The 13511-nt window shown below is 38.9% G+C and overlaps 1 protein-coding gene across 4 annotated transcripts in view; it reads left to right on the forward strand.

Annotated features, from left to right (window-relative positions):
• The first annotated feature begins 8055 nt into the window (after positions 1–8055).
• The window catches only part of tead1b (TEA domain family member 1b), an 89957-nt gene continuing 84501 nt past the window's right edge, over positions 8056–13511 (forward strand). For 3 of the 4 annotated variants that reach the window (XM_079497253.1, XM_079497255.1, XM_079497256.1), the window contains exons 1-2: positions 8056–8177; positions 8641–8767. The gene's annotated coding sequence lies outside the window, so the exon portion shown is untranslated. Of the gene's footprint in view, positions 8178–8640; positions 8768–13511 lie in introns of those variants that run through there. The other variant, XM_079497254.1, reaches the window with a different exon arrangement.

Below are 13511 nucleotides of genomic sequence, written 5' to 3' on the forward strand. Positions count from 1 at the left end.
TGGTACAGTGAGAAGATTATCAAGTGATCTGGTTCTTTTTGTCTTGTGTTGTGTAGGATTGATACAGTGACATGCCTCTGAGTACCAGGATGGCCATCAAAGGCAGCGGGCATTGATCCATATCTTCAAACACTGCATTACAAAATTGGATTAAAGAGACATTTAGTGCACAAACATTTAGACATCAAAACCTCAGCTGTTGCTTGGAGACAAGTCCTCTGGCTAAGATTACACAGACAACAGAGAGAGAGAGAGAGAGAGAGAGAGAGAGAGAGAGAGAGAGAGAGAGAGAGAGAGAGAGAGAGAGAGAGAGAGAGAGAGAGAGAGAGAGAGAGAGAAAGAGGGGGGTGACGGGGGGTGGCTTATGAGTGGATTGACATAGGCCTACCAGTATCTACAGAGTCAAAGAAGACTGCACAAGGAATGAAATTGCCATTTTTCTTTTATATGCCAGTTATTCATTGCTTATTATGATTTATAGATATCACACATTTTTTTTGATCAGGCAAATATATAATCAGCACGCAATCATATATATATATATATATATATATATATATATATATATATATATATATATATATATATATATATGATGTTCAAATAACACGTGTAAAAAATAATGCATAACTTACTGTATACTCAGTCACACAGCATTGATATAGTCTGTATACTCAGTAAATTGATATAGTCAAAATACTAATGTTTTGTAAGTGTAGGTGAAGTTGTAGAAGCCTGAATAATCAATCAATTCAACTGACTGAATACAAAAATCAATCAATTAATTACAGTTAACGTTTTTCATATGATTAGTATGTAGTAAGTATGTTAAAACCTTAAGTTTTCTAATAATCAAAGCAACCCTCACAAGGAGCATATTAATTAGCTGTTTACTAAGTAGCCACAAGGGGACATTTACTGACACTGGACTGGATTGAGACATTTCAATGGTTCTACATGTATGCATAGTCCATCCATGTAGCAAATAACCATGGCAATAACAAAACAATTATTTGAAGTAATCATGAATAGGTTGATGTGCTGCATAAGAGAGTTTTTTTCATCATATGATAATAGGAATTAATAAATTGTACTGCACCTGAATTACTTTTTGGAGAACAGAAATGAACTGAAGCATATTATACAAACAATATTACATTGTCATGTAACACGTGAAGAAAAGGTCCTCAAGTTCATTACATTACTAGTCCTGTTTGGTTTATTGGAGTACAACTTGGAAAATAAATATATATCCTCAAAAATATGCATTATATGAACATATATAAGCTCTTATTAGACAAACAAAGTCTGCCCCTCTTCCATTCATAGTACAGGCTAGTAAGTAGTACTCACTTGCCTGTCTCTTATCTTTGAATAAAGCCAATCAGTGTGGCTGGCTGAGCAGTCAAAGTGGAGACCCAGGGAAATGGTCTGCACCTGGCCTTACAGGGATATCTGATTAAGCGAGGTTGCAGGCCATGCTAGAGCCAGGCCAGAACAGCCAGTGGCAGAGACACAAGAGATCTGGAGTAGAATGAACTAAAGCAGAGACTGATTCTATCACTTTCTGGCCTCCCTTTTAGTGGCTTAGATCAGAGAAACGGCATGCTCCAATTCCAAGCATTGCCATGGATCCCAATAAAGCCTTTAAGTCAGGAATGAGGACACATCTATTTGGTTTACCTACAGCAACAGGTATTATTAATATAGCTTCACTTGCTGTGACATACATCTAAATAAATCTCAGTATTTGATTTATGGTATGCAAAGCATGTTTTTGTCAAGATAAGTTGTAGGTAGATATTATCTCAAGACCATAATTATATGGTCTTACTAAAGAGTGTCCACTTAAGCCTAATTCACACACACACACACACACACACACACACACACACACACACACACACACACACACACACACACACACACACACACACACACACACACACACACACACACAGGGGCGCAGGCTAGTGGAAAAAAGTGGGGGGACAGAAGTGGGGGGGCACGTTTGGGGGCGTGGCTATATGGTGACATAATGGGGGCGTGGTTTACGTCAGGACCTTCACAGTCCGTGCCCAGAGTACAAACTATGTAGCCTATAATGTAACCAAATGGACCTCTCAGACTTTAGCTACCTATGAGCACTTTAATGTGTTGTTATGACAATTGTTAGCCTGGCTAATAAGCCAGACCGAATCAGCCGTTGGCAAAAACAATTGCCTGTGTGATTTGAGTCTGGCTTATTAGCCAGGCTAGACAATAGTAGCTCTGTCTGGATGAAGAATTTGATTTAATAAATGTTTTCACAATACAAGTTTTATCCTGCTGTTCTTATTCAATATTATTAGGGCCGATTCATACTCCTATTTTAGAGCCGAATAAAAGTGGGAGCCTAAAGTCGGCTCTTCGGTGCTACTGAAAATTTCTGACGAGCCGAAATCATTTCGGCGCCGAAACATCGGCCCTTAGCCTGCACTTATGTCTTCTGTAATCTCAGCATCATTGAAAATGAAGGCTTTGCCCTTTTATAAGAAAATAAATAAAGGTTGTAAATAAAGACTTGTTTAGGCTACTGAACATGCAGGCCAGGATCCTCCATTTTCAATTCATCTGGACATGATACAACAAATACACACTTCTATGAAAGAAATTAAGGAATAGTCATATACAGTTATATGAAGTAAACGAAAAAGGTGAAAACGTGTACACTGTACAGTATGGAAAAAATACAATCATTATTGCAGATTTGCAGTTTGTCCATACAGTCCAGCCTGATATATCCTAATAGAAGTGGACCTGGTGAGACCCGGACAGGAGTCAACCCACAGAGCCTAGTCCTTCCACGCGCCAGAATCTGGTTCTCCCAGTCCCGGCAGAGTAGTTCCGGAGCAACGGATTGTGTGGCCTTGCTTATTTCCTGATGGACTGATCGAGGGTAGCTACTGGGACGTAAGTCGGGATTTGATCAACCCCGGCTTGGTCGCCTGAGTGAGGGGTATGATGTTGGTAGATCCGATGTGGGTTGACCTCTGTCCGGGCCCCTCCTACGTCTCACCAGGTCCACTCCTGCTCTCACCAGGAGTACTGCCAGGACCTGTGCATTGCACCAGACTCCCAGCACCAGACACTTCATTCAGGAGTAGTGGTTTCTTGAGCCGCAATGGTTCTGGGCGCCAACCCATACTGCTCCCGGGGTGCCGTTTACATTCCGGCTGTCACATACCTGGTTGTCACATAGTCTATTCCTATGAGTCACTATAGAATACCTCAGAACAAAAATACATCGCTTGGATGCACCTAGGACGTATATCCTCTGTGATGTATCCGTTGGATCCACTCCAAACATTTATCGATAGAGACAGTAATTTGAATAATAATGAAACAAAAATAATTAAATAGCTGAAAAGTGGGGGGACATTTTGTCCCCTCTGATTATTAGATTATTGTAGATATTTTTTCTTACCCCTTTAGAAATTCAGGTGCTACAGTGCAAATAGTAGCAAACAAGAGTAAACAATTATAAATTATAGTTATTTTCCTGCTTGGAGAGATAAGTTAACAGTATGCCTCAGTTTGACTTTGTATGTGAGACAGCTGCTAGGGAAGGAACCATTACTAAGGAAGCAGGCACACATTAGGGCAGCTAGGGGAGGCTAGAGATTGGGAAATGTAAGCAGAGGCCAGTCCTGCCTCCTGACATGATGATTGATGTCCAAACTTAGGTAAGATGTTCAAGGTAAGACATTAAGAAGAGGGAAGGCTGCACTCTACACAATTTGTTAGTCAGGAAGTGAGGAAATAATGATCAAGCTCACTTTAGCTCATGAAGACAGATGTAAAAGCACTTGCAAAGAACAACTTTAAATACAAATTTAAAAGGAAATATGTCTGCATATGAATGGATTAAAATGTGTTATACGTAGGTATGCCTACATACGAATAGGCAGCCACATGTCTGTTGCTGCCTTAACACTTTTTCCTTAGTTAAGTTAGTTTTCCTTCTAGTATTAGTGGGCCATTTAAGCTCAGGTGGTCAACAAATCTGTTACTCATCTATGTATCTATAATTTATGTATGCTTTGGCCTAAATTGTACTTGTAAATCCAAGTGTATAGTTGCAGTGTAGCTTGCATACTATAATGTGAAAGTATATCAGCATCACATAAAGACAAACAATGAAATAAGATCCAATACATAATATAAAATAATATAATAGGCCTGTATTGTAGATGCTGAGTATAAGGTGCTATCATATTTATCGTTCTCAAAAGCATGTCCTGTCTTTTTTTCTTTACTATTCTTAATATCGAGCTGTCATCATTTTAAACTCAATGTATTGGTATAAGGAAGTCCTTTTAGTGCAGGTGGGGGTCATCCCTATGTTCCCCAGGTTCTATGTTCCCCACTTACCTTAGGGTTTAGGGTTAGCGTTATAGGTTTCTGGTTAAAGCACTTCAGTGTTTTGTACTATACAATTGTATGTATAAGTACAGAACAAAGAATGTTTGTTTTTGTCATCTTTGTTGAAGAGTCTGAGCAATTATGTTTTATTTTTATAAATCAGAATTTGCTACTAAAAGTAAAACTAAGACTAAGTTGCTAAAATACTTTTAGTCTTACTAGAATTACTAAAATTACTAGGTTAGGTTTCTGGTTTAGGTTTAGGTTTATTCTAAGTGGGGAACAAAGAACCTTTTTTGCATGGTGGGGAACATATAACCTGGGGAACATAGGTACGCTCCCGACAGGTGCATAGGAATTTCGGTATCCGGTATCTGCTGAATGAATTTATACACAGACACGTTGTATATATTGTGGAACTCAGAGAAGTGGGGTCCAGTCATGAAGCCACACCAACCAGTTACCATGGAGTAGTAGGCTACAAGTATCACTATATTTAACTCACTAACACTTTATACCTGATGTAGTTGTTGAACCAATCAACTAATATTTTTCAAGGTGATTTATTACTTGGATGCAGAATGGTGGAGACACTAACTGTCTCTCATATGAGTTTCAGAAAAAAATAAAAGTAAAAATAATTAAAATAATGTTTTAAAAGGTTCTAGGTAAAATGCTGCCTCACTGAAAACCCTTAAGAAACCATTACTCTAAAATGCTACTGTTCAATATAGGTAAAGGTATCCATACAGTGAATTTACATGACCCGACATGGATCTCACCCACCTCACTGTGCCCTGCAGGGTATGGCACTTTCTATGGAGATGTTCCTGCTGTGTCAGGCATGTGGGACTTCTTTCCCTGCATGCTGACATTGTTGTTCAGACTTCCCTTCTCTCAGCTGCTGTCCCTGCAGCTTATAGCGCTGTGACCACACCCAGCCATAAAAGAGTTTGGAGGCTGTGCATTAATACGGTTTAGTGGGTGGGTGAACTATTTGTTTTGGGGTAAACAGTTCAGTAGATGAGAGCATCGCTTTTTCAACACTGTCACATGAAGGAATGCTGTAACTGCACAGCGCACACCAAGATAAGAAATAAGAGATAAGAAAATATTCATTTGTATCCATAATTTAGCTTTAATCATTTGGCTCAGTAACCTACAAAATGCAATCCCACTTGGGTGCACTCAAACAGAGCCTTTCTTCATACATATTTCCTGAATCCTGACACATGACATGGTGATGAGTGAATTCTGGCCTGAAGTATTTCTACTTTACGACATATGCTGAGATCGTTTGGCAGGCTTTTTGCATAAATTGTGGACTTTTGCCACAGATGGAAAATGAGCGTAACTTATAGTGACTAATGTTGCGTTTGCATGAATACATGCTGCCTTTTGATGGTTAGTACCGTACTTTGTTCTTGAGGTGACTGACGTCTATGCAGGAAAAACAGACAAGGTGCATAATACAACAGTTTCTTGCAAAGCAGCTACACGTCAAACAATGTCCTAGACATTATCATGGAATCAATGAGCTTTTGACTTTTGGTACACACCGTCTAGAAACAATTAAAACAACTGCAAATGGGAATGTCATTGATTGAAAGACAGTCTGGTGGTGTCAAAAAGAGCCATCGAATCACACACCTCCCTCTCTCTCAGCTGAACATGCACAGACAGGTGTTCCAGCTCCAGGTGTTGATGGATGTGTTCAGGAGGGCAGTCATTCATCTTCATAGATCCCTTTCTTTTGAAGACAACACTGGCTTCTAATGGATGACATGTTCACACAGGATCATGTTCATGTTCTAAATGGATAGCATGTTCAGGCAGGTGACATGGCCGTGTCATGTTCAAACTACAGCATTTATAGTCTGAAAATAAGTACCTCTTATACAGTGTCCCAATTACCTCCCTACTGTCTTATATTTCAGTGTGGCATTATTGAATACAATGAAAGTTTTGTACCTATTTTTTTCACCAGGTCATTATGCCAATAATTTGCTCTGCACACATGGCTGTTGTATTCTCAGACTCTCTGCTGTCAGGTGCAGCCCCGCCCCCAGCCCGTAGGATTACGTGACATAACAATCACCCTCCACACTTTTCTCAGGTGTTTTGTTTTCAGATTATATGCACTAGTGCAGGCCAGGGGTTCTCAACATTTTGGGCTGAGGACCCCCGGAAATGCTTTAAATGGTAAATGGTGCATTTATATAGCACCTTTATCCAAGGCGCTTTACATAGATTGTGCATTACATTCACCCATTCACACACACATTCATACACCGATTGCAGCGGAAGCCATGCAAGGTACCAACCAGCACACCGGGAGCAATTTGGGGTTCAGTGTCTTGCCCAAGGACACTTCGACATGTAGACAGGAGGAGCCGGGATTCGAACCGCCGACCCATGGATCATTGGACGACCTGCTCTACCTCTTGAACCACAGTCATGTCTCGCGACCCCCTCCCCACCCCCAATACAAATTGACCGGCGTGACCGCTACAATAACCTTAATAATAGAGAAAATACATCATAAATGAATACAGAAACCGATATAATCATTAAGGAAAGTTTATGCATGTACTATGTGTAGTTGTGTACTATGTACTAATTATTGTGTACTACATTTTTACAGGTACGTATGTATGCATGTACGGTATATGTAGCCTATACAGTATGTATGTGTGCTATGCATGTGTGTGTGTGTGTGTGTGGTGTGTGTGTGTGTGTGTGTGTGTGTGTGTGTGTGTGTGTGTGTGTGTGTGTGTGTGTGTGTGTGTGTGTGTGTGTGTGTGTGTGTGTGTACATGTTTCTAAACAACTGAACATAAAACAGTTGTTACTGTGACACTGTGACACAGTATCACAGTTTTAATAACTTAAAGAAAATGCTGTCTTTCTTGAAATATATGAAACTGTGATATGATATATGAACTGTGATGATTGATTGATCGATTGATTGATTGAAATATGTATTAACAGTTTGCAGAATTACAGTACATTTCAAGCACAACTCAATACAAAGACTAGTGTTAACTGTGAGTGGACGACCCAATAAAGCATTACACTTGTTTACAAGAGGGTCCACCTTGTTCAATTCATCAAAACATTTAGAGACGTACAAATAGACACTTCTATATAGCCAGAGAACAGAACAGGAATTCATCATAAAGGAGGTAAAAAAGGGAAAAGAAACATATAGGCTACAGTGAGGGGAAAAAGTTAAATTCAATGTGTCCTCTGGGGTCATACTGGAGGATTAATTGTTGTGTGTGCATGACCAGTGGTGGCTGCCTGGCTGCATGGTGGGCCCTCCTCGCCCCCTGCCTGCCTGCATGTGCTCGGCTATCGAAGGCTGTGCTGAGGAAGATAGCCGATCTACAAGCTCACAACGCGTCGCGCGCGCGACGCGCTGTGAGCTTGTAGGTCCGCTATTTTCCTGTGGCCACGATGAATCGAGGCTTTTGACGGTCCGGGGATGACGCCACCTTCGCTCCGCCCCGATGCAAACTCGCTCTCTGCGTTCATTTCATTCCTGCTCCCTCATTCCGAGCATTCTTCGCATCTCTTGTCAGCTTCAGCGATTCACGTACACCTACCTTTGGCTGGCTGGCCCAGAATACACTATATAGAATAACTTTACACAGTTTACAAAATAATAATATTATTATCATTATTAATAATAATAACAATATATCCAGAAATAAAAGCGAAAGGGGGTGATTTTTTTCTCATAAATATCAATAACGGGAGGTGTTTTTTGAGGTAAGTTTCTATTAGTTAATGATATGCAAAAATGATAGCAGACTTACTCCCAGTAAGGGGCTTTAGTTTCTTCTTTTCGAAATACTGGAGAATTGTGATTATTAAAAATACAAATGTGTGCTGTGTGTACAGTTTAACCCACTATGTGACATATTTGAAGTATTTCTAGCGGTGGTGGTGAGATGGATGGGCGATTCTTGTCGCTGTTGCAACAGGGTGCACTTTGTCCACTCAGTGTTTTAGCCTATTGCATTGACATAGCACGGAAAATCTTTGACATTTTTTACATTTTTTAGAAGAAGCCCGTCCATGCCCGCCCTATTATAATGCAGTAAGTCCTGTGCCAGGAGCTCACAAAACCCCCCGTTAGGATTCAGGGAGATATTAAAACGTAAACTATTATACTGAATGGCAATTTTGGACAAGATGACGGATAAAAACCGTGGTGTTTTCTTCTCCATAGTTGGATCAACCGGGAGTTGGAGATTTCACTGGAGCATTTTCGGAGCCCTGCAAAAACATTGTGTTGAAAGACTTGTTGCTCCACCACGTTTGACGGTGCATTTTTTTAAATCGTCATCGAACTTTGTGTGAGTACAATGCTTTTTTTTGTTGTTGTTGTTATTTGCTACTGGAATGCCAATTCCCTCTCTGTGCTTTTCGCTACAATTAAGTCAAGGAAAGGTTATCAACCCAAACTCCTTATTATTGTTTGTTTTACAGTGAAATGGGTGGCGTTTGTTTTTTACACGTCTGGCCATCTAAACAAAAATAAAGTCGGTTTTTAACAAAACAAAGCATATGGATTTGGAGTGCTCACCATGGGGTGGTTTAAAAACAACAGAACTAATGTTACAATAGAAAGTATAGGCTACTTGTCTTGGAGTCAGAGCCATCCAGGCAGTCAGCGTCGATCGAGTCGAGTTGAAGATGATCTTGTCCAGTAGGATATTGACGCGCCTATTTTTTTTTTAACAGTATTTTTGCTTAAGCTGAGCTTCCTTTCATGTTTCCCATATCCGCCTTTTCTCTGGATCTGCCTGCTCAGCTAAAACTGAAGGATCCTGGATCCTGAACGCAGGAAGTCATATCGCTGTCACAAAGACTTTCACACTTTACACCGATTATTTTCTTTTTATGCGGTGCATGTGTGGCTGGCTGGCTGCTCCATGTCTGTCACGTCTTTGACAAAGTTTGAATCAAATTTAATTGTTGCCTATATTATGTCAAGTAGCTTCTGGATTTCATAGCAATCTGTTGCAGTTCATTAATTTATTAATTTCTTTTAGCCCATCAAATTAGACCCCCTTTAGTGAGCTGTAGCAGATCTCAGTCTAATAATCGCAGGGATTTTCCATCTGTCACTTTTCAATATGAGTTCAAGCCATTTGACTAACAAGCAAATACTTTATTTAAATAGTGCCAGTGTTCAGTCTCACTATCCAGGCACAGCTGAGTGATATATAATTATGTGGAAATACTTGATTCCAGCTGGGTAATTCTAAACTCATTACTAAATTGGTTGCTATATCAATAGGGTTTTCCCACTCTTTCCATCTTTGGGAAAGAGACTGAGTCAGGGTCAGCTAGCTCTCTGCTGTGGAGTAGCCTAAATATTGCTCTATACCTCACTGCTTTTCCTGCAGTTAATTATTGTCTTGAATTTCACAGTGGCAAAATGTAATATCAAATATGATTGATCAGAACGAGACAGCACCTTTCATTAACTTCTCAAACAGGTATTTACATTAAACTGATTGACTCTATAGTCACACTTTAGCCACATATCACATTATTGTGAATTAAATCAGCTTGATGGAGTGAAACAAAATTAGGGGTTATACCAGCAATAGATGCTTTGTCTCAGATTATGCCAAATATAGTGAACATATAGAAAATGAATAGAAATCATTTTCATGTAATATAATAGAATGTCTTTGCTTGATCCTTGATCACTCTACTTATAATGTTATTACAGCAACAGGGATTATACATTTACGTGCACTTTTCCTAATCTTTCTTAATATCTTTCTTAATATCACCATGTTCTGTAATGGTACCACCGTCTTTTTATGTTGCAATCACTGAAAAATACATAAACTACTAAAAAATAAACAGTACATTCTATTAGATTCACTGATCATAATGTAACATTGTTTCTTTATTATGTAATTTTAGAAAGTAAGATAAGATGTTGTTTTTCATAACTCAGCCCCCAACTATACCCATTTGATCATGATAAACGTGTACAGTAGTACCACATTTGTCTCAATCTTATGACATATGTAATTAAAAATATATCAACATGAAAAATTCAACCAGATTTAGATGTGTATCTATCTGAAACATACAGTAGGGTATTGTGGTATTTTGTATATATAGTAGAAGCATGATTCATTTCAGATATATACTTAAAGATTTTTTACAATACTAAGTATTCAAATGCATATGCATTTATTTTTGTAGGTGACATTTTTTGTCCCTTTTTATACTTGGGGAGTATGGGTATAGAATATGTCTAGTTTGAGAAATCTGGACAGAATAATATTCATCGTTGAGCCACTCAGTGGATTGTGTTGCTTCTGGGAGCAAAGAGAGTGAGACACCCATGTCATTCCTTCAACTATTCACATTTAAGTCGGATGCTTTGTCACATACCGAAAATAGATGATCTACAAGCTCACAACACGTCAGGGATGCGAAAAGTTGTGAGTTTCTAAATGTGCTATATATGTGCTATATACACATGACTGTGTACATAGAGGAAAATATAAGTAAAGGGGGTTCTTCTGATTTTTATTACACAAAGATCAAACTATACTTATCAGCTGCACACATGTAGTACTTACACAATCTATGCTACGTTTTGGTCAGCAACAGGGCTGTTGTGACCATCGCACCATATTGCGCTGCTATGCTTCAGATCAGATCTATGTCTGCTGACATTATAAGAAGACAGACTAGTATTACATGAATTAAGTTGTCAACTTAGGAGATCCTTGTGCTAACAGGTGTTTCTGTGTGTCCTTGGTTTCTTTTGTGAAATTGTCTATGGCTCTATCTATGCAATTACTGTTCTATATTTCCCTTAGGAAATACAAAGGTGTCATTATTACATTTACCTGCAATATCAGGGCCCTATTTCTATGTTAGAATACGCTCTGCTTATAAAAATGACCCAGACTGATAAATGAACAAATGAACAAGTTCAATCGATTGCTTAACAAGACAACGTACAAGCCTACACTACAGCCAATCATAATATTACCATGACGTTAAGTAGCATACTGTTGCAGATTAAAGTGTGAGAGGAAAGAGAAGGGTAGATACAGATACAGGTTGTGTGCGCCACATTGGCATTACTTTTGAAGAATTACATTGCCGTGGAAATATTGTACTGTATGTCCAAAACCGTTACTGTTCAGGAAATGGTAAAAAAGAACCTGTATTCCAATGGATCCAGTGTAGTTATTTAGTCACAAGCTCTTGTTACAACTTTTACATGTGCTAAATATTTATAAAACTCACAGGTAGACTTAACCTCTTTAAATTCCTTGCAACAGGTGAAAGAAAACAATAATGTATCATCTTTGAAAGAGTATAGGGGAATCCATCCTATACACATTGGATAACCTCCTGAGTGCAGTCTTTGTGTGGGGAAGTGGAGATTTGACCATTTGACTTGACACCAAGCACTATAACTATACCATTCACCGTTGGCTTTGTTATAGTGGTGGTGTGAACTCTGCCAGCCACTTGAGTTATATCATTATAGCTATAGTACTTGGTGTGAACTGTGAACGGTTTAGCACTAATATAATTTACCCAGCTAAAAACTGCAACAGTTGAATGAACAGACTCCAGAAATAGACTGGTCATTGGCTTTATTGTCGTCGTAGGATGTTTCCTACCCTAGACTGTTGCACTTTTTATATCCAGTCTTATTTCTTATCAAGACTGTATCCGCATTTTATTTTGTTGCGTGGCACGTTTTCCTTCTGAATCCTTATTAAGAGTTAGCGAATGTATTCATGGTTCAAATACTCTATTATTGTTCTCCATGTTCAGATTTGCTGCATTCGTTATGGATGTGAAACAGATGTTAGAAATAAAATCTTTGACTGATTAAAGTGCAATTATACTTGCATGAATATATTCTATTTCCTGTGTGGTAAGTGTCTGTGAAATTCCCTGTGGGAATATATTAATGCATAATGTATTCCATGATGTAATCGTACAGACAAAATTGAGATATTCATAACAGATCTCTGTTCTGTCATTTGGTGTGCACACAGGGTCATTATTTCTTTAATTAGATGAGACATTTTGCAGTGGCACAAGCAGAACAAAACGACAACAGCGGTTTTCATGGTCAAAGCGTGCTCAAAGGAGGAGACTCCTCCAGGCTGTACAGTACTGTACGTGCCCTGAGGTAAACTCTAGTCTAGAAAGGGAATTTTTGAGTATGGTCTGCTGTTCTGCAGTTTGAGCAAGGCCCCGGTGAGGCCAGCGTAGAATGCCACCAAAAAGGAAAAGCTGGCTCAAAGCCACTGACGTCATCTAAGTAAATCTGCTTCAGTGCTGCAGCCATAAAATGACTGCCAGCTACTGAGTGCACTTTGGCCTTGTCAACCAGCTTAACAAGTGCCATACCACTTTTCTATGTATAATAATAGTCAATAGACTTGGTATGAGTATATAAAAATGTTTTTTTTTTTTTTTTTTTCAGACAGCCAACAATGGGTAGAATGCTCCCCAAAAAATGTAGTCTCTGTGACACATCTAGGAGCCGCAATCTGAATTCAAAGATTTTCCTAGAAGCTTTGTCATTGGTCGATTTGCCTGTCTGCTTCCTGATTGGTTAGTCATTGCGACCGGGTTTTTTTTTCGACCAATGACAAAGCGTCTAGGAACATCTTTGAATGCAGATTGCGGCCCCTGCTTATAGCAGCTTTAAAGACCACATTGATTGAAGTCATTCAGCTGCTGCTAAGATTTATAGAAAGCAGAATAATGTCAGTGGTTGTTGGATCATTTGAAATCATACAGTAATGACAATGCCTGATTCAGCTTTACAATCCTAGGCTTATGATTCATAACACAAGGAAATCTCAGTTAAGAAACTAAAATAATATTCACAGAAATGTTACTATCAACTTTTTTTTACGTAACAAGATGTGGTTTATTGCAGGAAAGCAGCATGTACTATATATCTTTCACTGTTTTCATCCCCTAATTGTTATGTGGACAAAGAGATCATTAAAATGATCAGACATTTATGAAAAGCATCGTCTAATCCTTGAATCATTAGATGAGTCAGTCTCTAAAACCACT

The sequence above is a fragment of the Electrona antarctica genome (genome assembly GCF_951216825.1).
Source record: "Electrona antarctica genome assembly, chromosome: 3".
Lineage (NCBI taxonomy): Eukaryota > Metazoa > Chordata > Actinopteri > Myctophiformes > Myctophidae > Electrona > Electrona antarctica.